Here is a 24,957-nt window from a genome sequence, read left to right as displayed (position 1 = left end):
ATAGTTTTGGTTTCTTGTGCTCTGCTTTAATGGCGTATTTGTTTGAAAGAAATATCTGTTGGAGCCCCAGCACCGTGCTATCGTGTTAGTTCATGGTTTGACTTAAAACTGTACCACAAGCCTGCTTATCTTCAGGGAACATGGGTTTTTGAATCCTGCTTTTGACCAGTATTATAGATTGTTAGAAAAATTTATAAAAGTCTCTTTTTAAGGATGCTTTTTAATACTTTTTAATCATCGGTGAGCCTGACTATATTATAACGTTATCTACAGGAAATACTGCACTTCCTCGTTTGCGTTGTGGTTTTCGTCCTCCGAGTGCATACAGCCTGCACTGGCTTATTTTAAACATTTGCAGTAATGACTTATGTTATAATGTTTCCGGATGAATATTTCCACGTCCTGAGAATGACAATCGCTTTTAAATAATATGGTTCTATAAAGAGTTAAATTGTGTAAGTCTTTATAACAAGTTTGATATGAACTAGGATGCAACACAGAAAGTCACATGAAATTACAATGGATTATTGTTACATTAACAGTTAGATAACCCCTTGTATAACTTATATGATAGTGGAAGTATTCTGAACTATAGAGAAACATTTCTTTGCTTTTACATTAACAGATATGCATATAAAATATGTTTTACCTTTCCGGTTGAGAAGATGATGGCTGCGTACCAGGAGAATACAGCGTTGCTTAACTTCTTCAGTTATTTCCTGTTGGTTCTTTATAACCCAACCTTCTCTTTCCTTCTAATGCTGCAGCTGTTCTGTTTGTCATCATTTAGACATAACATTTCAGTCACTGACTAGTATGTATGTTTTATGCCGTATCATTGGAAGTTCTTGATGTAAGAATCACATGTTTTAATTTGTTCTTTTTCCCCTTTCACCTGTTTAGCCACAAAAGCTTCCTGCCATTGCATTCGGGTTTATTTTATTTTTATGTCCCTTTTCTGAGTGTATATTTATGGGTATGAGCTTGTCATCTTTACACCACGATTCTGGTGTCCTGTTTCAAAATTTATTGATTTATATGCTTCTCTTATATTTAATATGTCTTTGTTAATATACATTTTCTTGCCTTTTGTTGAAATCGGTGTTTCCTTTCACTGGCTTGTTGGATGGAAAATTCTATTTTCCATTGCTGCATGACAAGTGATGTCTTTGGCATTTTTAGTTCTGGCTAATGTGTTCCAACTAATGACTTTTTTGTGACTGTGCCTTCCCCGAAGAGCTTACATTTGTTTTGTTTTGCCTTGGAATATTTCGTTTTTCTCTCTATTTTTCTACCACTTCTATAGTAATTTTCAGAGGCTTTTCCCTGGAACATACTATACTTTCTTATATACCAGTGTCACGCTATAACTATTGGGTTTGATATCGATGCCTGGGGCTTACATCCATCGAAGGTGGATGACGGTATCGCAATTATTAGATTTTAAGCAGAACCCCATTCTATTTTTGGAATGGCCTGCATTCACTGAATTGGACTATTGCCCATATAGAAGTTACCGGTACAGATGCGCGCTGGGGATATACAGAGACGTCTAAAATCCTTTAGTTGCAAATTTAGACAGGTTGACTGGGGCCCTAAATTTTTGTTCTCTTCTAGACGAATATTTAAGCATCTATTGGGGGTTAGCGACAAAATGGCGAGTGTATTCCCATATATGGCGAGTGTATTCCCATATTTCTAACCGGCGAAAACCAATTAGATCGCTGCCCTTTAATTTTAGAGAACTTATTTTCGCTGTTCGCTAAAATCTTTTTTTGGAGTTTTTGCTTCCCCCACTTTTGGGGTTTTCAATATGGCGAGTGTTATCCCATATCCAAATTCATGGCGAGTGTTATCCCATGTGCGATCCCAGGCGAGTGTAGTCCCATCACATGGCGAGTGTTATCCCATGTCAAAATTCATGGCGAGTGTTATCCCATGGTCAATTTCTATAGAAGCATACTCTGGAGGGCAGTATTTTTAGAGTAGGTTATATATAGTAAGTGACACAACTGACTCCTGCACTATTCTCATGTTCATGGCTATCATTTCTTTGTTAATATAACCTGCGGCAAAAGCATTGAGCTTTCCGCCAATTAGTAATTTATGTTTTAGGTTCCGCCAATGGGACGCTCTTGAAGACGCGTGAGTATAAGTGTTTTTGTTATACGCATGATGCATGTTCTTTTGTTTAGATAATTTTCCCGTGCATGGTTTTGTTTAGTTGCCCCTGTTATAGACCTCAGCATTTTGATTTGAACCATCTCACTTGTAGATATTGCATTATATTGAATACACTCTTCTATGAGTTCCTATGTGAATTGTCTTCCCCCTATTTCTGATCCCACTATGCCCACTTCCTCGTCCCCTACTCCCTTGGAAAGAGTCCTTAATTTCTTTCCCGCTGATAGAAAAGAACTTACCCGGTTATGTCAAACCTGGCATACCGCTTGGTCCGCTAAGGATCAAGGACTGGAATGGCCATCAAGGGGCTCATTTGATCAGGGCAAACTCCAAGCCTTGGTCTGCTATAATGAATCCAACAAAACAGGAAAATCTAGGGATAAGCATTTAGCTGCTATTAATAAATTTATACTTATTGCACAAAACCAGCATGACAGAGCCCTAGCGAAGTCTGATTGCGATCAAGCCCCTTACCAAGAGGCAATAACACCTACTGCCCCACCACCCTATGATGCTGCTACCGCTGCAGGTACTACCAAGCTTCTACCATGTGCAGTGGGATATACACCAATACCCCCAGGATATTGTGATAAACCTCAGCTACAGATTTCTCAGGGATCTCAGACACAGACCCCCTTATCTCAAGGATCTCAGACAGTGATACCCTCGCTGCCTGCGGTACCTCCCGCTCCTATGATATTTGACCCACCTACTACCGTACACATTGCCGGGGTAGTTGATCTATCTCTTCCCTCATCACCAAAGGACCCAATTCCAATATCTCAGGGGTCAGTACAAACTCAGACGCCTTTAACCCCTTCAACAATCCCAGTGGCCCAACCAGTAGCCCTGATTTCGGCCCAATTACCCACTGTTACCTCTGCTCCAACGATGCAAGCAACAACCCAGACGCTAACCCCACCACCGCCTCATGTATATCGTACTCTTGGAGGCTATGAGATGGAGATACCCCCTCCCATTATTGAGCAATATCCTTGTGTCCCGAACCCATCAGTTCCGGCCACCGTCCAGTACCCTGCTATCAGTCAAATTGACGTAGCTGCCCAGACCTCCACCTACCCTAGCCTAGGATCAGGATTGACCTCACACATGACCACCCAAACGACTACCTACCCACATATGGGACACACAACTCAGACATCACCTCCACCACTACCTTTGGACTCTTCTGTCCAAACTGGTCCCTTGCCAGCTGAATCCCTACAGTCTATCCTGTCTCAATTACGACAGATGGGTTTCATTCCATGTAGTCCTGCTACACAGACACGGGCTATTTGTCAGGAACTCTATGATCGGGGTTTCATTAAACCACCCCCTGCTCCAGTAGCAAAGCATCCCGGCAGGGTAATCCTGGTGGGTCCGGATTGGCCCAGACGTCCCTGGTATGCGGACTTGTTCAGGCTCTCAGTCGACGATCCTCTGCGGCTGTCAGTGGAGCAGGGCCTGTTACATCAGGGTCCCGTGGTGATGGAGGATCCCTCTCCCTTTGGTCTTACGGCCTGGCTATTGAGCGGCAGCGTCTGAGGAAGAAGGGCTTCTCAGACAAGGTCATCGCCACTATGCTGAGAGCGAGGAAGCGCTCTACTTCTACTGCTTACGCCAGGGTTTGGCGTATCTTTGCAGCATGGTGTGAAGCAGGCTCACTTTCTCCCTTCACTGCTCCAATTTCTTCAGTGTTGGCGTTCCTGCAAGAAGGTCTGGAGAAAGGCCTGTCGCTCAGTTCCCTTAAAGTCAAGGTAGCGGCTCTGGCTTGCTTCAGGGGCCGCCTGAAGGGTGTTTCCCTGGCTTCGCAGCCAGATGTGGTGCGCTTTCTCAAGGGAGTTAATCACCTGCGCCCTCCTCTGCACTCAGTGGTGCCTGCGTGGAATCTCAACCTGGTGCTAAGAGCATTGCAGAAGCCGCCTTTGGAACCCTTGTCGAGGGCATCTCTGAAAGACCTGACGTTGAAAGCAGTCTTTTTGGTGGCTATCACTTCAGCCAGAAGAGTTTCCGAGCTCCAGGCGCTCTCATGTCGAGAGCCTTTTCTGCAGTTCACTGAGGCAGGAGTGACTATTCGCACAGTGCCTTCCTTCCTGCCCAAGATTGGTTCTCGCTTCCATGTGAATCAGCAGCTCTGTCTCCCTTCCTTTCGTAGGGAGGACTACCCAGAGGAGTACTCCGCTCTTGAATATCTGGATGTGAGACGAGTCATCTTCAGATACTTGGAAGTGACCAATGATTTCCGGAAATCGGATCATCTGTTTGTCCTGTTTGCAGGTCCTCGTAAGGGTCTGCAGGCTGCTAAGCCTACAGTGGCAAGATGGGTCAAGGAAGCCATTGCAGCGGCTTATGTGGCCGCGGGGAAGGTGCCGCCTATCCAGCTGAAGGCTCACTCCACGAGAGCTCAGGCGGCCTCGATGGCAGAGGCCGGATCCGTCTCCTTGGAAGAGATATGCAAGGCGGCAGCGTGGGCTTCGGCTCATACATTCTCCAAGCATTACCGTTTGACTGTGGCTGCACGGGCGGAGGCCCGGTTTGGAGCTTCAGTGTTGAGGTCAGGGATTTCAATGTCCCGCCCTGGGTGAGTACTGCTTCGGTACATCCCACCAGTCTATGGATTGATCAGCTTGATGATATGGAAGGTAAAATTATGTATAATCATACCTGATAATTTTCTTTCCATTAATCATAGCTGATCAATCCATAGCCCCTCCCAGATATCTGTACTGTTTATATTCTGGTTGAATTTTAGGTTCAAGTTTAGCCTTCAGTTACTTCAGGAGGACTTCGTGTTCAAGTTCTTCTTTCACTTGGATTCTTCAAGAGTTGAGACGAGTTTGTGTTACAGTGAGCTGCTGCATTCCTCTCCCCTCCGTTTTACGGGGCTGGATTGAGACATAAATTCTGCCGGCACTCCCTCCCGCTTCGTGCGGCTGTAGGGCAGCTTTGTACCCCTCCCGCTTCGGCGGTGTTAGGGTCAGTCAGCTCCTCCCGCGGTTGCGGTTGCAGGATAAGCCAGATCCCCCCGCATCGGCGGGTGTGGTGTCCCTCCCCCGCTCCGCGGGGATGAGCTGGACGGATTCCCCTCCCCCACTTGTGTGGGGATGAGCTGGGTTAATTCCCCTCCCCCGTTTCGGCGGTGGTGAGCTGGGCAGAGTGTCCCTTCGTGGGTGTAATTCTCTAAGTGCTGAGTCCTGCGGATGGAGCTTTGATATCGACATACTGAGGAGTTTCCGGCAGCACATGACCACATATAGGGAGGCAAAAGTTTGCTCTCTATCTCCACCTGCTGGTAGATGGACACAACCCACCAGTCTATGGATTGATCAGCTATGATTAATGGAAAGAAATTATCAGGTATGATTATACATAATTTTACCTTTGTAAAGCAGTTTGGGTCGTGGAGGTCAAGTCCCATAGTGACTCCAAAGTCACTACGGCAGGTTTCAACACTTTCCCCATACAGAAATCCGGTAGAGGGGCCTTTAAAACTTGCTCCAGGGTACTCACTGTTTCGGGCAACACATGAGCCGTTGTCAAACCCGATCTTCCCAAGTTTTCGGCACCAGATGATCTCTCCTGCAGACTCCCTCCCTGTTCCGCTTCTCCTCCACGAGGTACGGCCACAGGACTTGCAGTGAGCAAAACTCTTCCGGGTTGAGGGGGCGCCGCACGTTCGACGGGGCTCAGGGAAGCCCCGTCTGCACTGTCGTCCAGCGTTGAGATGCCGGCTCCGGCAGAAGGAGTGGATGCCATTCCGGGACCGGACAGGACTCCAAATCGCTCCAGTCTCGTTTGGTGTAGCTGGGGCGTTCCGCCCGAGACAAGGGGAGCCTCCCGGACTTTGCCTCTCCTCTTACCCATCCAAACAGCGGGTAAGACGCTCACACTAGAACCGACTGTAAAGAATTCCGGAGCGTGGCCGGTTAAGCTACTTGCACCGTCGCCATCTTGGATCTCCTCTGGGGTTCTATCCAGCTATGCACTGCTCCCAGCACGTCCCTGTGACCACTGTAACAGCAAATCTTCTGCTCAGCTCACCTCAGGCCCCCTTTCTTATGTTCCTGTTTGCTTCAATGCCCGGCCACACTCACCATCTCTCTTTCTTCATCTGTGGGTTCCAGCCTGCAGCTGCCTCTTCTTATTTGAGCATGCCCTGCTTCTGCTCCAGCTTGCAGCACATTCTTTCCTCAGACCATGCTTGTAGCTTCCATTGTCTCTAGCCTCGATTGCCTTCTTCTTCCCAGGCAGCCTCTGCATTGTAAAAACTTCTTTGTCCCACCTCTCTGTCCCCTGGATTGGCTTGAAATTCGCTCCAATCTAAGGATCAGACTGCCTCCTGCCACCTTATTGGTCCAAATTCGTGCCTTTTTGCAGATCCTGTCTCCTATTGGCTATCTCACACACTGTCCCCTCCTCTACTTCCAGTTCTCAAACAGCAAATCAGGAGCCTTGTACTGTGCTCTCAGACAGCCAATCGGAAGATTTGTAACAAGTCTGCCCTTCTCTCACAGTTACAAACTGCTGAAACTTTAAAACACACATCTAGCATTTATGGACACCTGAGTTCTTTGTTTTATAGCAGTGCTGGAGCATTCTAAACACTTTAAACATTCTAACAAAAGGTGCTAGCATTGTTGCTGGCTCTCAGCTTGTCCTCTGTGTCTTCCTGCTCTCTGCAAGATGCCCCTTTCCCAGGAAAGAGGGGGGGGGGGGGGGGGACAAGGTAAAGGCTTCTTTTCTTCTCTATATTTACACAACACTATAGGGTGGCAAGTGCTGCTTTACAAAAATGGCTTGCCATTCCTTTACCACCTCAGTTGCAGATATCAAGTCAGAATAAGAGAAACAAAATATTTGCCTGATCTGATGCCATGCTGCACAATCCTGTTCCTCCTCCTGCTCTTTTTTTGGTCATTGCTTTCTTGATTCTCCTGAGGCCAGTAGCAGAAGACATGTTAGCTCACCTCCTGTTGCTGCAGGACCAGTCTCATGCCAGGTGCTGAATGAGTATGCAATCCTATTGTAAGCTTTGACCCTATGGCAGCAGGAGATTGCATCAGATGTAATGCATTTCCTGCTGCCAGCCTGGAAAATATCAAGAAAGTGCTGGGGAAGAAGATTGGGACCAGGACTATGGTGTCCTGCTGAACCCCAGTCAGAAATAGCAGGAGGAATGAGAAAAGGGGGGCAGCATTTGTGAGGAAGAGAGTAAAATAAGTATATGGGTAAATGGGTGGAGAATATCTTCTGGAGTGAGATGGGAATAGAAGGGGAGAATATCCTGAGGGGGTAAAGAATGTTTATAGAGAGGGAAAGCGAGAAAGATAGAAGAGTCTCTAGCGGGAGGAATGGATAAGAAGGGGGGAAGAGAGTCTAAATGGAAGGACTGGGAAGTGGGGAACAGTTTCTGGATGGAGGCTATGACAAAATTGTTTGGAAGGAAAGAGGAAAAGAGCAAGTGCAAATGGAGGAAGAATGTCTTGAGTGAGTGAGTGGGAAGGGGAAACAAATGTCTGGAGGAAGTGATGGATAGGGGCAATATCCCCAGGAGGGAAATGGGATAAGAAGGAGGTAAAGAATGTTTGACAAGAGAAAGTAAAAAGGATGGGAAGATCTTCATGAGAGAGGGAATAAAAAAGGTGGGATGAACGTGGTGTTGGGAGAAGAGAGGGGCTGAGAAGGTGGGGGAATAGTGCTTGGAGGGAGGGAGGGAGGAAGGGGGTGGGTTAAAGGAGGAGAGTATCTGGTGTGAGTGGGTGTAAAGAGGGAAAGAGAAGAAAAGTGGAAAAAGAGTGAGAGGGGGAATAGTGTCTGGCATGTTCAAGTATGAAGGAACAAGTCTCTAGCGATAAAGAAAGGGGGTGAAAATGAGAAGAGATGTTTGGAGGGAGGAGTAGAGAGATGTGAAGGATTTGGTAGGGCTAAGAAGGGGAATAGAATGTGGAAATGGGAGTGGAGAGGTTGGAAAGTGGGAATAGGAAACCAGGTTAAGGTTAAGAAAAGAAGAAAGGGGCTGGATAGAAGAGGGGTTGAGTGACAGGGATGGAGCAGAAACTGGTGAGGGAATGGGAAGCAGAGGAAGGTAGATGATGGTTTGAGAGGAGTGAGCACAAAGAATGGAAGCTGTAGGCTAGGGAGTGAGGGAAAGACAGAGGAGGAATACGAGGCCAGGAAAGCCAGACAGACAAGTGGAAGTGGTGAAGGGAGTGAGATTGAGGATTGGAGGTTGAGAGGTAGAGAGAATGGGGTGAAATTGACATATGAGTGGCAAGGCACAGCAGAGATGCATAAAAAGGAAAGGTAACAAGGCCAGAAGGAAGAGATGCAATGGAAAAGGGGACTCTGGAGGGTACTTAGAAGGAAAATGAAAAAAATGAAAAAGACAATGGAGAAACGTGACCAGGACCAACCCAATTTCAAAAATAGTGTCAATACAACAAAGGTAGAAAGGAAAAAGATATTCCGCCCGGTATTTAAAACCATTTAACCAGTTAAATGGCACTTGACTGGCTCTCTGGCAATATTCAGCGGGAGATAGTCAGTTATCTCCTGCTGAATATTGCTGGTTAGTGCTTAGCAGATAGCCGGTTATATCATGAGAACTGAACACAATGCTCCAGGTGTGGTCACACCATGGAGCGATATAACGGCATTATAACATCCTCATGCTTGTTTTCCATCCCTTTTCTAATAATACTCAACCTTCTGTTCGCCTTCTTGGCCGCCGCAGCACATTGAGTGGAAGATTTCAACATCCTATCCACGATGACTCCCAGATCCCTTTCTTGGTCTGTAACTCCTAAAGCGGAACCTTGCATGACATAGCCGTAATTTGGGTTCCTCCTTCCCACGTGCATCACTTTGCACTTGTCAATGTTGAACTTCATCTGCCATTTGGACGCCCAATTCCTCAGTCTCACGAGGTCCTCTTGTAATCTTTCACACTCCTCCCGCGATGAGACGACCCTGAATAACTTTGTGTCATCTGCGAATTTAATTACCTCACTAGTTACTCCCATCTCAAGGTCATTTATAAATATGTTAAAAAGCAGCGGTCCCAGCACAGACCCCTGAGGGACCCCACTAACTACCCTTCTCCATCGAGAATACTGACCATTCAACCCTACTCTCTGCTTCCTATCTTTTAACCAGCTCTTAATCCATAATAATACACTGCCTCCGATCCCCTGACTCTCCAGTTTCCTTTGGAGTCTGTCATGAGGCACTTTGTCAAACGCCTTCTGAAAATCTAGATATACAATATCCACCCGCTCCCCTTTGTCCACATGTTTGTTCACCCCTCGAAAAAATGCAGTAGATTTGTGAGGCAAGACTTCCCTTCACTAAATCCGTGCAGACTTTGTCTCAGTAGCCCATGCTTTTGTATGTGCTCCGTAATTTTATTCTTAATAATAGCCTCCACCATTTTTCCCAGCACCGATGTCAGACTCACCGGTCTATAATTTCCCGGATCTCCTCTGGAACCCTTTTTAAAAATCGGCGTTACATTGGCCACCCAGGTATTGCTGCTGTAGGAACCAATAGGTAAAGTTGTTGTAGTTTGACTCCTGGGCGTTATGGTTTTTAAACTTACAGTCTTTTTGCAGGGTTTTGTGTTGTCTCCTGTGGGGCTCATTTTTAAAAGAGAAAAACATCTAAAAAGTGTCATAAATCTACATTTGGACATTTTTCTCACAAAAACATCCAAACTGTTATTTCCTTGTCATCTATACCAGACCAGTCCAGACTAATGGGTTGTGTCCATCTACCAGGGGAAGGAGACAGAGAAAATAGTTCCAAGTAAACCGCCCCTTAAGGGTATCGTGCAGCCTGGAATTTTCAGTATTTTCTCTGTCTTCTAGCGGATGGTGGACGGATTGTGCAGCTGCTCTGGATTGCTGGCTGGTAGCTCCTGTCCCAGATTCTTCTGGTGACAGTGGAGCCAGGGTGTGCTGGTAGCCGTGTTGGGGCTAGTTTTAGATGATACTCAGTGGTCCTGAGTTCCTCATCTGCCAGCTAGGGTGATATCCAGTGACCCTGGTTCCCTCCCCTTCCTCCCCTGGCTGTCTTTCTAGCAGGGTGATGGTTGATTGTGGCATGGAGTAACTTGTCTCCTCTGTGGGGTTGTTCTCTTCTGTGGTGGTAGGTATATCTGAATTTCTGCCTCTGAGGTAAGCCTTTATTTATTCCTGTCACTAGTGAAGGTTGTTTAAAAAAAAAAAGGAAACTTTGTTTTTCCCTCATTTTCTGCCTCTGAGTTAAACCTTTATTAATTCCTTCTTTCTCTTGCCTGTTACCTGATTTATTTTCCCGCCTTTGTCAATGTATTCTAGGGGGCTGCTTGCGAAGTTTCTTTGAATTTTGCTGGCCGGCGTCTGATTCTGATCTTGGACCCTTCCAAGCTGGTACCAGTTGTTGTGGGGCACGGCTCGTGTCTGGATCACGAAACTCAGTTGTTTTTCCTCCTCTTCTCGGTCCTAGACAGCGGCTGGTTCAGCGGGTGGCCCCGTTGGTGGAACTTGTACCTTTGCGGTTTGGAGGTTTTAGTCTAAAATTTCCAAAGTGGGGGAAGTCTCTCGCTGGCTCCGTTTGGCTGCAGGCTCGGTCTTTTTAGTCCAGGGCTATTTTTTTCTTTCCTGCCAGCCTTACGCGGCTGTTGGCCAGTTCTTTTTCAGACTGTCCGGTCTCTGCTGCTTCAGGCATCTTGCTTGAGATGCCCCTGCTATTTGATTCTTGTTTTGGCAGCAGTTTTTCCTCCCTTCCTTAGGGAGGTTCTGGTTCTCTCGTCCCCATGGATCCCTCCTGTCTGCTCTGGTTTGTCTGCAGGGTACTTTCTTTCTGGCAGGGGTCCGAGTTGATCTTGGTGTGCAACTGCTAGCTCAAATCCCTCTTCTGAGTACCCTCGGGACCGCCATTCTTGCCAGTCTTCTGCTTGGACACAGTTCAGTGTCTCTTTACGGGAATGTGCCTTTTTAGGACTAGTTTGCCACAGCTCTTCCTTGCTTCCGGGCGGGAGTTTTAGCCTGGCACAGGCGGATTTTGCCTTTTCTAGTTTCAGGCACCTCTCTCCTGGTACATTTGGCACTCCTTCCTTTTTCTGTAAGGGGTGCAGTTCTTTCCTGCTGAGCAGATATATTGCTGTGCATCTGGATTATTGCCTCTTAGCTCTGCGCTTTTCTCTACTTTTCTGCAGGGAAGTGACTCTCTTCTAGGTGTAGGTGTGGAATTTGACTCTCCCTTAGCTGTTTTTTCTTCAGTTTGATGTTAGTGGCCAGCTTCCTCTTTGTTCTTGGCCTGGCGAGAGTTGTTTCTTCCTCACTGCCTTACGGCTGCAGTTTGCTCCCTGTGGTCTGAGGATTCCAGATCTGTGATGCTTACCTCCGTCTTGGTGGGAGTTCTTTCTCTACGTTGACTGCTGCTCCGTATCAGTTGCCTAGGAGGGTGGTCATTGTGGATCAGAGACCACTTGGGGGCCGAGAGTCTCTCTTGGGGCACGGGGCCTTCTCTTCTTGTAATTTTAGTCCCTCTGGGCCAGGGGAGTGCAGTGCCAGGTCTGCATTTCCACAAGTTGTGCTCCTTTCCTGTTGGCCTCCTGGCAGCACCTTCTTCTCTGGCTGTTTCCCGGGGCTCCATCTATGCATTTTGCTTGTTGGGCACAGCTGTATCGCTGCATGTTGAGCGCGGCTCCATTATTTCATGCAGTTCCACCATGTTGGGCATGGCTCCACAGTTCCAGGTTGGCTTTAGCTCCATCGCTGTATGTTGAGGACAGCTCTATCTTGGCATGTTGAGTGAAGTTCCTTCGCTGCTTATTCTGCAACCTTTTATCTCTGCATGTTGAACGCAGCTCCATTGTCACATTTTGAGTGTAGTTCTTTCTCTGTAGGTCTCAGTGTGGGGCGCAGTCCTGTGTCTGTGTGTAGAACACAGCTCTGTGTCTGCCTGTGGAATGCAGCTCCTTGTCTGTGTGTGGCATGCAGCTCTCTTTGCCTATGGAACGCCGCTCCCTGTCTGCGTGCAGAGCGCAGCTCCACCGCCTGTTGAGTGTAGCTCCATCTCTGTGTGTTTAGCACAACTCTTCTCTGCAAATTGGGAAAAGTTTCAGGGTGGTATGTGGAGCACAGCTCTGTGACTGCAGGTGCTACACAGCTTCATTTCTGCGTAGAAAGCACAGCTCCTTGTCGGTGTGTGGAATGCTGCTCCTTGCTGGCATCTGGAGCCCAGCTCCTTGCCGGTGTCTGGAGCCCAGCTACTTGTTTGCGTGTGGAAAGCAGCTCCTTGTCTGTGTTTTATACACAGTTCCATCGCTACCACAGCTTCAGTTCTGCAGGTACCTCTAACATCTAGTTCTTTCAGTGGGGCACTGCTCATCCTCTGTCTGTTACTCTCAGCTTCTTCTTTGCTTGTTCAGTGCATTTCTATCTTTGCCAGAGGTGTGCAATTGTTTCTCTGCCGGTGGGGGGGTGGCTCAGTTTGTGTGCTTTGAGTGCAAATCCGTTTGTTCTCGTTGAGCACGGATCCTACTCTGTCTGATGAGCACAGCTTCGTTTCTGTCCCTTGAGCACAGTTCAGTCTCTGTGGAGTGTATTTTCACCTTTGCCTGTTGGGCACTGTTTCACCTTGTTGGTCAACCCCAGCTTTTTTCTGCGGGTTGCATACAGTAACTTTTCAGCAGTTGTGGCATACCGCAGTTTAGACTGCTAGACAAGGCTGTCTTGTCTCCTGTTAGCCACCATTCCTGTGGCACCTTTTCTTGCCATAGCCTCTTGGTGGCTGGCGAGAAGCTTCTCCATTGCTGGAGTTTGAATTAGTTTCTGCTCCTTTTGTGGCTACTTGGCACCTTGGGGGTCTTTTCCCCACAGTGGCTCTCGACTCTCTTTTGTTTTGTCTCCTTTTGTTCCCTTGGCTCTGTTTTCATCCCTAAGTCCAGAGCGAGTTGGTTGAGGAGTACTCTCTTTCTACGGTTGTACCCTAGTATGCTGCTGCCCTTTTCTTCATGGTTCTCCTGGAGAGACTAGTCCTCCAGTTAGTTGGTTCTTTTGACTCTGGAGTCTCTTCTTGTTCTGTGGAGTTTGATTCTCTCACTAGGCGCGGGTCTGGGTGGTTCCTGGGCCTTGCTTCCTTTCTTCTATGAAGTGTGGTGCACTGTTTGGGGTTGCGTACTCATAGTACTTGTTAGGGTCGCTTCATCCGACCATCTTGGACTCAAGGCAGACCGGCAGGTTTTGGAGTTAGTCTTTGTCCTTTCAGAGTTCGGAGAAGTGGATCCTGGTCTAGGAAAGACAGTTCTTCTCCTTATTGCTCGGATATGACTGTTGCCTTTCTTCCAAGGGGGGGTCCTTTGGCATGAGTATCTTCTGCTGGTTCTTTTGCTACTCTCGGGACAGGGGTACATAATTTTTCTTTTGCTCAGGACGTTTGTTTTACGTCCTACGGCTTCAGTTCCTTTTCTAGTGTCTAACTCTGTTCCATTTTGGTAGCCTGGTGGTTTGGATATTCAAATCCTTTTCTGCTAATCAGTTTTTTGCTGTGTGTATAGCTTTGTTGATTTTTCAACCTTCTGTATTCTTCTTTTCTCCCCCCCCCCCCCCCATCTTTGAGAAACTGCTTTGCTACATCCCATTAGTCTGGACTGGTCTGGTATAGATGACAAGGAAGGAAAAATTATGTTCTTACCTGATAATTTTCTTTCCTTTAATCATATCAGACCAGTCCAGATGCCCTCCCTGGCTAAAGTCTGTCAGAGTTTTGTTTCCTTTAGGTATCCCTGGCTGTTCCACGACTCTTCAATACGGTGGGATGTCCTACAGCACTGCCTACGTACTCTTCTCTATTCAATCTCCTGCCACTTGTTGTTGTGCCAGCTCTGTATGACTCCTGTTACTTGGGATCACGGAGTCCTTTCCCCGGATTCAGGGGTAGATCTCTATGTGCTTGAGCAAGCTCAGTATGGACCATTCCCTCCCGCTTACTTTACTGTAAGGGGAGGTTGCAGTTGCCTTTGGCCAAGTAGGAACAGTGAGGTTCTACATCTTGGCTCCAAGAGTTTGCCTGTTTGGTATTAACTGTGTTTTCTTCAAGACTTCAGAGCACCATTGTTTGGCTATACTGAACAATCCAGGCTGCACGATACCCTTAAGGGGCGGTTTACTTGGAACTATTTTCTCTGTCTCCTTCCGCTGGTAGATGGACATAACCCATTAGTCTGGACTGGTCTGGTATGATTAAAGGAAAGAAAATTATCAGGTAAGAACATAATTTTTCCTTACAAAACCAATTTTTAGATGCTTTTCTATGAATTTCTTCAGAAGTGCATTCAAATCAGAAAGGGGTGTGTCAGGGGCATGTTAAGGGTGGTTTCTGGATGTTCTTAACACTTAGATGTTTTTCTGCCATAATGGAACAAAAGAAAAACATCCAGGGCTCAAAAACATCCAGGGTCTAGACCTGTTTATAAGCAACAAAAAAGTGCCCTAAATGACCAGATGATCACTGCAGGAATAAAGAAATGACACCCCCCCATTACTCCTTCAGTGGTCACTGACCCCCTCCCACCCTGCAAAGATGCAAATGAAACAGTATATACCAGCCTCTGTAACAGCTTCAGATGTCATGGCCAGTCCTATTAGAGCAGCAAGCAAGTCCTTAGAGTAGCACGATACAGAAGGGGACCTAGGCCCATAATTTTTTTTTGTTACATTTGTACCCTGCGCTTTCCCACTCATGGCAGGCTCAATGCGGCTTGCATGGGGCAATGGAGGGTTAATTGACTTGCCCAGAGTCACAAGGAGCTGCCTGTGCCTGAAGTGGGAATTGAACTCAGTTCCTCAGGACCAAAGTCCACCACCCTAACCACTAGGCCACTCCTCCACTCTTAACTGTTACACTTGTGGTGGAAAGTGTCAGCCCCCAAACCCCCCTCCCAAACCTACTATACCCACATTTAGGTGACACCTGCAGCCATAAGGGCTATTGTAGTGGTGTATAGTTGGGTACAGTCAGTTTTTCTTGGGTTTTGAAGGGCTCACCATACAATATAAGAGGGAATGGTGAGATTATTTATTTATTGCATTTGTATCCCACATTTTCCTACCTCTTTGCAGGCTCAATGTGGCTTACATCATGAATAGTGGAAATATTAGAAAATAGACATTTAGTGTTACAGAAGGATCTTAAGCAACATGATAGTGATGAAACATGATAGTAGTATATATAACAAGCTGATAATGTAAGACAGTTCTTAATATATGTGGAGGAATTGTGTGTGTTCACGTTGGTTGATCTTTTTGGTATGCTTTGTTAAAGAGATGGGTCTTCAACAGTTTGCGGAAGCTTGTTAGTTCGTAAATCGTTTTTAAGTTGCGAGGCAGTGTGTTCCATAACTGTGTGCTCAAGTAGGTAAAGTTTGACGCGTGCATTAGTTTGTATTTTAGACCTTTGCAGTTGGGGAAATGCAGATTAAGGAATGTGCGAGATGATTTTTTGGCATTCCTGGGTGGTAAGTCTATCAGTTCTGACATGTAGGCTGGTGCATCTCCGTGAATGATTTTGTGGACTAGGGAGCATATTTTGAACGTGATGCATTCTTTGAGTGGGAGCCAATGTAGTTTTTTCTCGTAGAGGTTTAGCACTTTCATATTTTGTTTTACCGAATATGAGTCTGGCTGCAGTGTTCTGGGATGTCTGGAGTTTCTTAATTATTTGCTCTTTACAGCCGGCGTATAGCGCGTTGCAGTAGTCTAGATGGCTGAGCACCATTGATTGTACCAGGTTACGGAAAACAGTCCTTGGGAAGAAAGGTCTTATTCTTTTTAATTTCCACATTGAGTGGAACGTCTTCTTGGTTGTGTTTTTCGCGTGGCTCTCAAGTGTTAGGTAACTCCAAGAATTTTTAGGGTATCCGATATTGGAAGGTTCAGGTTTGGTGTGTTGATGGCGGTGAATTTGTTCTTGTTGTGTTGAGAGGAGAGTATTAGGCATTGGGGGTTTTTCTGCATTAAGTTTCAGCCGGAATGCATCCGCCCATGAATGCATGACCTGGAGACTTTGGTTGATTTCATTGGAAATTTCCTTTATATCTTGTTTAATGGGATGTAGATCGTTACGTCGTCTGCGTATATGTACGGGTTAAGGTTTTGGTTTGATAGTAGTTTGGCTAAGGGTATCATCATTAGGTTAAATAGAGTCGGCGATAGAGGGGATCCTTGTGGGTCTCCGCATTCAGGTATCCATGTGGCTGAAGTAATTGAGTTGGATGTCACTTGGTATGATCGTGTGGTTAGGAATCCCTTGAACCAATTGAGAACGTTACCTCCGATTCCGAAGTACTCAAGGATATGTGGTTGTATTTCATGATCAACCATGTCGAAAGCGCTTGACATGTCAAATTGTAGAAGCAGTATGTTCTTTCCAGTTGCAATCATTTGTTTGAATTTGGTCATGAGAGTGACTAGTACTGTTTCCATACTGTGGAATTGGATTGTATCTGCTTTTATTGTCCATTCGTTGTGGTAGATCTGTTGCCAGAATATTGCCGGGTCTATTTTTCCTCTCGTGGTATAGGTTTTTCGTTCTTGTTTATTCGGTGAGTCTTTCGTTCGCCGTTGTAGGAAGATGTTTGCTTTATAGTGGTCAGACCATGGTGTGGGTGTCCATTTTGTGTCTGTTAGTATAAGGTTTAAGTCGGGATCAAATTTGTATGCAACAATGTCTAGTGTGTGTCCTTTGGTGTGAGTTGGCTGCGTGTTTGTCCTGTGAAGATCCCATAGTTGTAGGAATTCTTCGCATTCTTGGGTGCTTGTTGAGATATTCAAGGTGCAGGTTGATATCTCCTATTATGATGAGGTTTGAGGTGGAGACACAAGTGTTCGAGATAAAGTCCATGAAGTGTGTTTGGGAGTCTTGCCAGTTGCCTGGCGGTCTGTAGAGCAGGACTGCGTTAAGGTGTTCCTGCAAGTTAGGGTGATCAATTCTTACCGATGCGATTACAAGTTGTGGCAGGATGGATTCAGCATTGGTTGTGATGGTGAATTCGGATTTGTATATTATAGCTATTCCTCCTCCTTTTTTCCATTTCTTGTCCAGTGGGTAACTTTGTATCCTGGTGGACATAAATCTAAGATTATGGGGTCTTTAGGGTCATGAATTCAGGTTTCAGTGATGAATAGGAGGTCAAGATTGTCTGTGGTAATCCAGGCTTTTAAAATCTCTGTTTTATTTACCGCTGATCTGGTGTTTACGTATTGCATTTGGATTGATCGGTAAGGTTCAATTTGGGACATGGTTGTGTTAATTTTTATTATTTGCCTGTTTTCTTGGTATCTGGTTCTGTTGTGTCCTTTCTTCCCTTTCTGTTGGTTATTTCTTTATGTATTTGTTAGGTATTTGTTTTTTCTTTTAGTCGGTTGTTATTCTTTTGGACTGGTGAGCTGTAATTGGGTTGTCCGTGGAGTTTATGTGCTGTGGGTAGATTGTTGTTTATATTGGGAGTGGTCCAGTTAAATGTAGTGTCAGCAGTATCAGATGAGTGTGAGACATTGTAATATTGTGTGAAGAGAGTTTTTCAAAGACAGTCTATATTTGCAGGTATATACTTGCAGTTATTTTTATTCCGTGTTGCGTGCCACATGTCTTCGTCGGTGTATGTGATTTTGGCGGATCGCGTGTTTGGCGGTTTAGGGCTTTTTTAGCAGTCGTGACGGTGGTTCGGTGTCAATCAAAGTCTGGTCAGAGTCAGAAGACGCGTAAAACGATCCTCCTTCACCCTTGACTGCCTCGGTTCCAAGTAATTTCACTGTCGTCTGCGCCTCGTGGCAGCCAGAATTTCGCGAGCTATAAGGTCTAGGAGGCTAGGCCGAGGCTCGTTCCTCTCTCCTCACAACTGGCTTGTCCTCCACGCTCTCAGGCCTACTCGGCCTCCGATCGCTTTGCCTGCTATATTACAAGAGAGATCAGGCCCGTGGTGGGAGCGGGTGAGTGGGTGAGAGGCTCAATTCCCACTCAAGGTGCATTTACATCGGTACCTCTTGTCCACGTCGCTCCGCGCCACCAGCAGCAGAGGGGGTCCATCTGGGCCTCTGGGAAGCACTCCGCGAGATCCAGTCAAGGATCCGAACAAAGGTGTACAACTTCCTTGTGCATCTGCGCCTTGATCCGGTCGGCGGTCATACGCCTCTCGTGAGTTCCACCCTGTCTTGAATCCGAGTGAGGGTTATTCGGCTCTTAGCTGCGCCGCCGCCCGACCACCGTGTCCGGGCAACGAGAACTCTCTGGTCGGACTGAATCCCACCCGTCTCACCAGTCGCCGCACAGCATCCCGGGCCCTTTCCGGGCCGCTGTCCGCTCAGATGGCACGGTCGGGTGGCAAGCGTCTATGGCGGCGTTTGCGGCAGGCTGCATCCGTGCCTCGCGTCTACTAGCCTCCGCTGCTCCACCGGTCGTTGGGAGCTGGGCCCAGATGTATGCTTTGGCTGGGGCGCTCGCCCTTCAGGCTCTCTGGGGCCCCGTGCGACTTTCCGGGTCGTCTGCGGCACCGTTCCGGTCTGTTCACTGTTCCTCTCAACGGCTAGGCTGGATGTCCGCTGCCTGCGGTCTCCGATGCGGAGTTCTCCGGTGATGTCCGGAGGAGCTCCTCTCAGTGCAACCTATTTGTCGGCCATCTTAGCTGTATTCTATCTAGGACCTTTTATGTGAAGTCCACTGCACTAGGGTGCCCCACTACTCTGCTGGGATGCCTGTGTAGCCAGTCTACTAGGAAAGCTGGCTTTTCCTATGTCCTAATGACTTGATTTTGTGTGTTTTTCACTTGGAGGTTTTTTTTGTTGTTGTTTTGGAAAATTGTCCAAAAAGATAGATGTACTAAGCACAACAACATCTAGGAAACGGTCATTTTCAAAGAAAAAAAGATAGATTTTTTTCTGGTTTGAAAATGGTCATTTTCACTACTCGACTTTTGGACATTTTCAGCAAAACGTCCAAAGTCAGATTAGGCATCGTATCAAAAATGCCCCTCCACATGTCTGGCAGTGGAAGGGAGAGTATGTTACTGTTCCTGAGGTGACACCATAATTTGAATATATTTTTGCATGGTGAATTATAAGGAAAACATCTCAGAGGTTACAGAATCTGTCCTGGGGGATCTTCAGTCATCTAGGTTTTCAGGATATCTACAGTGAATATTCATAAGACAGGTTTGCATGCAGATTTCTCATATTCATTGTAGATATCTTGAAAACCTGACTTATTGGGGGTCCCCCAGGACAAGTTTGGGAACCTCTGTCCCAGCTCCATGATTGAGAAGTGTGGAGTGTTTGTTGCAGAACTGTAGGTGCTGGTGTATAAGAAGATTCTGTCCAATCTTGTATAGAATCCAGACTTCAGTCCCATGTAGAAGAATTCATTGAATGATGCTATCAGCTACAATGGTAGCTTTACAGGATGGCTGGTACTGGCTGTGGGGAAGAGGGTTCTTAAAGTATAGAAAGGTCTTTGGAATTTTAAAAAATATTGAGGCTGGTTTTCAGACTGCAGGGATTAGACTAGCTAACTTCTGCGATTGGTGATAAGAGCCGATATTCAATGCCGGGCCATTTCCAGTGACCAGTATTGAATATCTGGTTTAATTTTGGCTGGTCAGACTTTAACTAGCCAAGCCAATATTCAGCACTGACCGGTTAAAGTTAGACTATCCAAAGATATTCCAGGGTTTCCTGCAGCCAAATATGGCCACAAAACTTGACCGGTCTGACTGTAAAAAATGGCAGATTGCCGGATATATTGCCCGATATAACCATCTAGCTGCTAACCAGCAATATTCAGCTGTACGTGGCCAGCAATGTACTGCTGAATATCGGTGGATAGCTGGTTATCCCACATTTAACTGGCTAGATGCCGATCCTAGCCGGTCAAATATGGCTGAATATCAGGGGGATACGCTTTAATAGCTACTTTAAAGGTGGGAGGTGCTGTGATATGGTGGTAGGCATGATCCCTCAGATTCTATATAGGTCACCCAAATTTGGATACGCAGAGCAGATGCGTGTGCAAATTATTTAACAAGCGGTTACAATTAATTTTTGGTGTTAATTGGCACTAATTTGGGCTTACAGATGCATCTGCCCCCACACTATTCTACAGCACTGCGGGCCCACAGTGTCTCATGTGCAACCCAAAAGGGGTGTGGCCATGGGAGGGGCATAGGCAGGTCAGAGGCATTCCATAAATGGAGTCGCAGTGTTAAAGAATACCTGGAAAACGTGCCCAATGTATGCACCAGATTTTATATCAGATTTCAGCAGGCATAACTCCTTTCCTTGTGCCCAAAGCTGAACACGGGAAGCCACAGTAAGCACTATCCTTTAAAAGTCACTCAGCTCGGAGCACTCAGCTTGGAGCACTCTTTATAGAATAACGCTTGGTGCAGATTTTTCCCGGCGCCAACTTTTGAGCACCATTTACTGAATCTGACCCAATGTGTGGACCTGTCACTTTGGTTTGCTCTCTTCCAAGCCAAGCTAGCTCCCCCCCCATTGTCACCCCAAATATTTCTGGCTAAAGACACCACTGAACCTTTGACTGGATTAAGGATTTTGAATCTTACAAATTTAGAAACTTCAGGGTGCCTAAGTCTGTGAATGAATCTATAAAAGTAGCAGAATTACCCATGTCTCTTAGCTGTAGGGTCAGGCTTGAACACTTTTGTTCAAGGAAGGCCTAGGTCCTAATCTCCTTCCAGTGACCAGAAATTAGTATTGCAGCTGAGACAAGGTGTGCTTTCATAGCTTGGCCAGCAGTGAACTTCCATCTTTCAATTGTTTGCCCACGCAGCTGGGACACTACACCCAGGAGTCTGAGACACAGAGATGCCAAGTTACCTAATTCCAGGCTGGAGAGTTTGAGACAGCCCTGAATTTCTGAGTAACTCATCCTGTTGCATTATGGGACTTGTAGCACTGATTTCAATGGACAGGGTCAAGCACTACGGATCCTACATTGCTTTGGGATGTATGTTTAAAACCAGGACTGGCCAAAACTCTCCAGCCTGGATTTGTCATCTCTGGGGACATGCTTCTTCACAATGCATTTAATGAGAAATAAAAATTGTTTTCAAAAGCTCTCTCCCATAAAAGTATAGAATACAAGAAATTTAATTTCAAAGAGAAATAGTTTTGAAGGAAACCCTCCCTTCCTTCCCAAACACTCCTTGGAATGGTGGAAGTGCAGAGACATTAGTTGTAACGCTGACAAATTGAGAAATAGCAACACTATTCTTACCTGCAGTGAGCATGTGATGTGCTTAAACCAGCGCATGGAAGACAGTCTCCGCTCCTTGGGAAAGGCTTCTGGATTGCTATTTTAGGAAAGTCTCCTAGCAACAGCTGACATCGCTCCCCGCAGCGCTTTTCATAGGTGCTAAAATATTCCTCCCTTATCATTAAGGGTCGACAGAGAGAGAGAAAGAGAGAGAGAATCCTTAGTACAGCTTTTAGTTGAAATTTTACAAAAACAGTACAGTTCCAAAATCTGTAATGCAAAGCCACTGGTCAAGTATACTACTTGGTCCAGCAGAAATCCAGAGGACTAATGGCAACCATGAAAATGGATCTAGCTTCCAGTTTTCATTAGTAGCTGAGCACATGGCTGGCAAGCTGCATAAATACTGTGACAGAGATCCAGCAGCCACTAGAGAAATTTATTTGAGCTTTTTTTTGTGTGCGTTATTAGATGCCCAGAGAACTCTGTTACTATTCAATTTCAATTGATTTAATTAATATTTTTAAAATCCATAAGACCGTGGTGTACAAAATGGAAGGTGTCCATAGATGGGCTACAAAGTTATAGCAAAGAAAGCATAAACAAAATACATGCTTTGCATGGAAGACCCTTATGTCTATGTTTACTAAGGTGCGCTATGAGTGCATTAGCATTTTTAACGTGCGTAAATGGTTTACATGCATTAAACGCTAACGTGCTCATAGAAATGTATAGGTGCACTAGTGTTTAACGCTCCTTAAATTTAAGGGCATGTTAGAAACGCTAACACTCCTTAGTAAACATACCCCTTAATTTGAGAATACAGTCATAGAAGGATGATAATATTTAGATAGGACTTGTCTGTAATCCTGCACTATGCACTGTATGGATTTTCTGTGGAGAAACTGGGGTACATACTTCAAGGGGGGTAACACTACCTTTCCTAGAGCTACCCCCCGGGATACAGCATTCTGGGATGGGACCAGCTAAGGTTGGGAGGCTGTGGTTCCTGGTATCACTAACTGTTCTTTCCACTCTTAAGGGATGGAATGCAGTCCACTCTAGGGTGTGTTCTGAACCACTCAAAGTTTACTTAAACTCTTTAAATAGTTGAGACTGTGAAAAATTTTAAGGTAAAATATTAAGTCACAGTTCAATTCACCTTTTCTCTCCACTTTTACAGTGTGAAACTCCTTCATGGTCTGGGGCATTCCCAAAGGAAAGGGAAATCCTACATCCTTGACAATCGCTAGTCCATGCATCCTTCCTTTACATCTTCAAAGACTCAACAGAGAGAACATAAGAACACAACAATAACCATACTGAGTCAGACCAATGGTCCATCTAGCCCAGTATCCTGCTTCCAACAGTGGCCAAGCCAGGTCACAAGTATCTAGCAGAAACCCAAATAGTAGCAACATTTCATGCTACCAATCCCGAGGCAAGCAGTGGCTCCCACCCATGTCCCTCAATAACAGACTATGGACTTTTCCTCCAGGAACTTGCCCAAACCACTTTTTAAACCCAGATACGCTAACCATGGACAATTTAACCAGCTTTCGCAAATCTTTGAAGACACATCTCTTCAACAAAGCCTACAAAAGACATTCTTAATGAAACAAATCATGCCTCAAACCACTCAAGTGCTTCAAAAAAACACCTCTCACACGACTTTACCTAATACCTTTCCATCTAAATCCTCATCTACCTTCAGCTTATTATCGACTGTATTTAAGACCATGTAATGACTGTATCATAATAACACTCTGTAAGCCACATTGAGCCTGGGAAAATGTGGGGTACAAATGCAATAAATAAATAAATAACTTAACTATTTTGTGAGTGAAAAAATTTCCTCCTATTTGTTTTACAAGTATTTCCATGTAATTTAATTAAGTGTCCTTTGGTCTTTGCACATTTTGAAAGAGTGAAAAATCGATTCACTTCTACACGTTCTACACCACTCAAGGTTTTATAGATCTCAATCATATCCCTCCTCAGCTGTCTCTTTTCCACGCTAAAGAGCCCTAATCATCCAATTTATCATTTTGGTCACTCTTCTTTGAACCTTTTCTAATTTAGCTATATCTTTTTTGAGATACAGCGACCAGAATTGAACGTAATACTCAGGGTGAGGTTGCACCATGGAGCAATACAGAGGCATTATAATATTCTTGGTCTTATTTTGCAGGTATGAGACCTGTCTTCTAGGTGCATCCCTGCTTTACACTTGTGAGGACACAATACTGAGGCAGAAGAGACCTGTCCTCCAGGTGTATCCCTGCTTTCCACCTGCGATGACCCAATACTGAAGTGGAAGAGATCTGTCTTCCAGGTGTATCCTTGCTTTACAACTGTGAGGACCTTATACTGATGCAGAAGAGACCTGTTTTACAGGTATATCCCACCCAGATTTACATCTATGAAGATCCAATACTGAGGCAGAAGAGACCAGTTTTGCAGGTGTATACCTGCTTTACACCTGCAAGGACCCATTTCTGAGGCACACATCTGTCTTCCGGGTGTATCCCTGCTTTACAGCTGCGAGGACCTAATACTGAGGCAGAAGAGACCTGTTTTGCAGGTGTATGCTTGCTTTACGCCTATGAAGACCCAATAATAATGCGGAAGAGACCTACTTTGCAGGTGTATCCCTACTTTACACCTGCAAGGACTGAATACCGAGGAAGATGAGATGTGTTTTGTTGGTGTATCAATGCTTAAGAACTGCAAGGACTTAATAATGTGGCAGAAGAGACTTTTCTCTTCCTGATGTATCCCTCCTTTACACTTGCAAAGATCTAATACAAACCCAGATTCGGGATACAATCAAGCTGTGCAGAATATCCATCCTCCAGCTACATAAATCAGAATCTCTTTTAATTCAACTTGAAGAGGAGAAACCAATCTGGCTGCTCATGGTATACCGAGCACCTCGTAACAACACATTTTCTGTGCAAGAAATTCTAGACCTGATTATTCAAATGACTGTGAATTACCCTAGGCTGATGATCACAGGAAATTTCAATCTACACATCGAAACCCTAGATACCACCACAGCTGGCTTTCTGGATATGATGACAGCACTAGGATTTACCCAGGTAATCAATTCTCCAACCTGCGAAAAGGGTCACATGCTAGACCTGGTATTCTACAAAAGGGTGGATATCCCAGAATTCTGGGATAACAGTATTGAAATAACACTCCTATTATGGTCAGACCATTTTCTAATTAAATTTTCCCTAAGTGACTACCTGAAACAAATGGCACCTCCCAGAGTTTGGAAGGAGATCAGAGACGAAAATAGCTGACTGTTGAGGATTTCCTAGAGGCCTTGGACTATCTACATGTGGATGAAAAGACAACTACAGTGTTAGAACAGGTTGACATTTGGAATACACACTTAGCCAAGACCTTAGAAAAAATGTCCCCACTAAAAAAGGTCTTATGCCCCACTCACAAACTGTCACCTTGGTTTTCTCCAGAACTTCATATCCTTAAACAGGAAGGAAGGAAACT

Source organism: Microcaecilia unicolor, chromosome 1 (assembly GCF_901765095.1).
Source record: "Microcaecilia unicolor chromosome 1, aMicUni1.1, whole genome shotgun sequence".
Taxonomy (NCBI): Eukaryota; Metazoa; Chordata; class Amphibia; order Gymnophiona; family Siphonopidae; genus Microcaecilia; species Microcaecilia unicolor.
Note: the sequence above shows the minus strand (reverse complement) of the source record.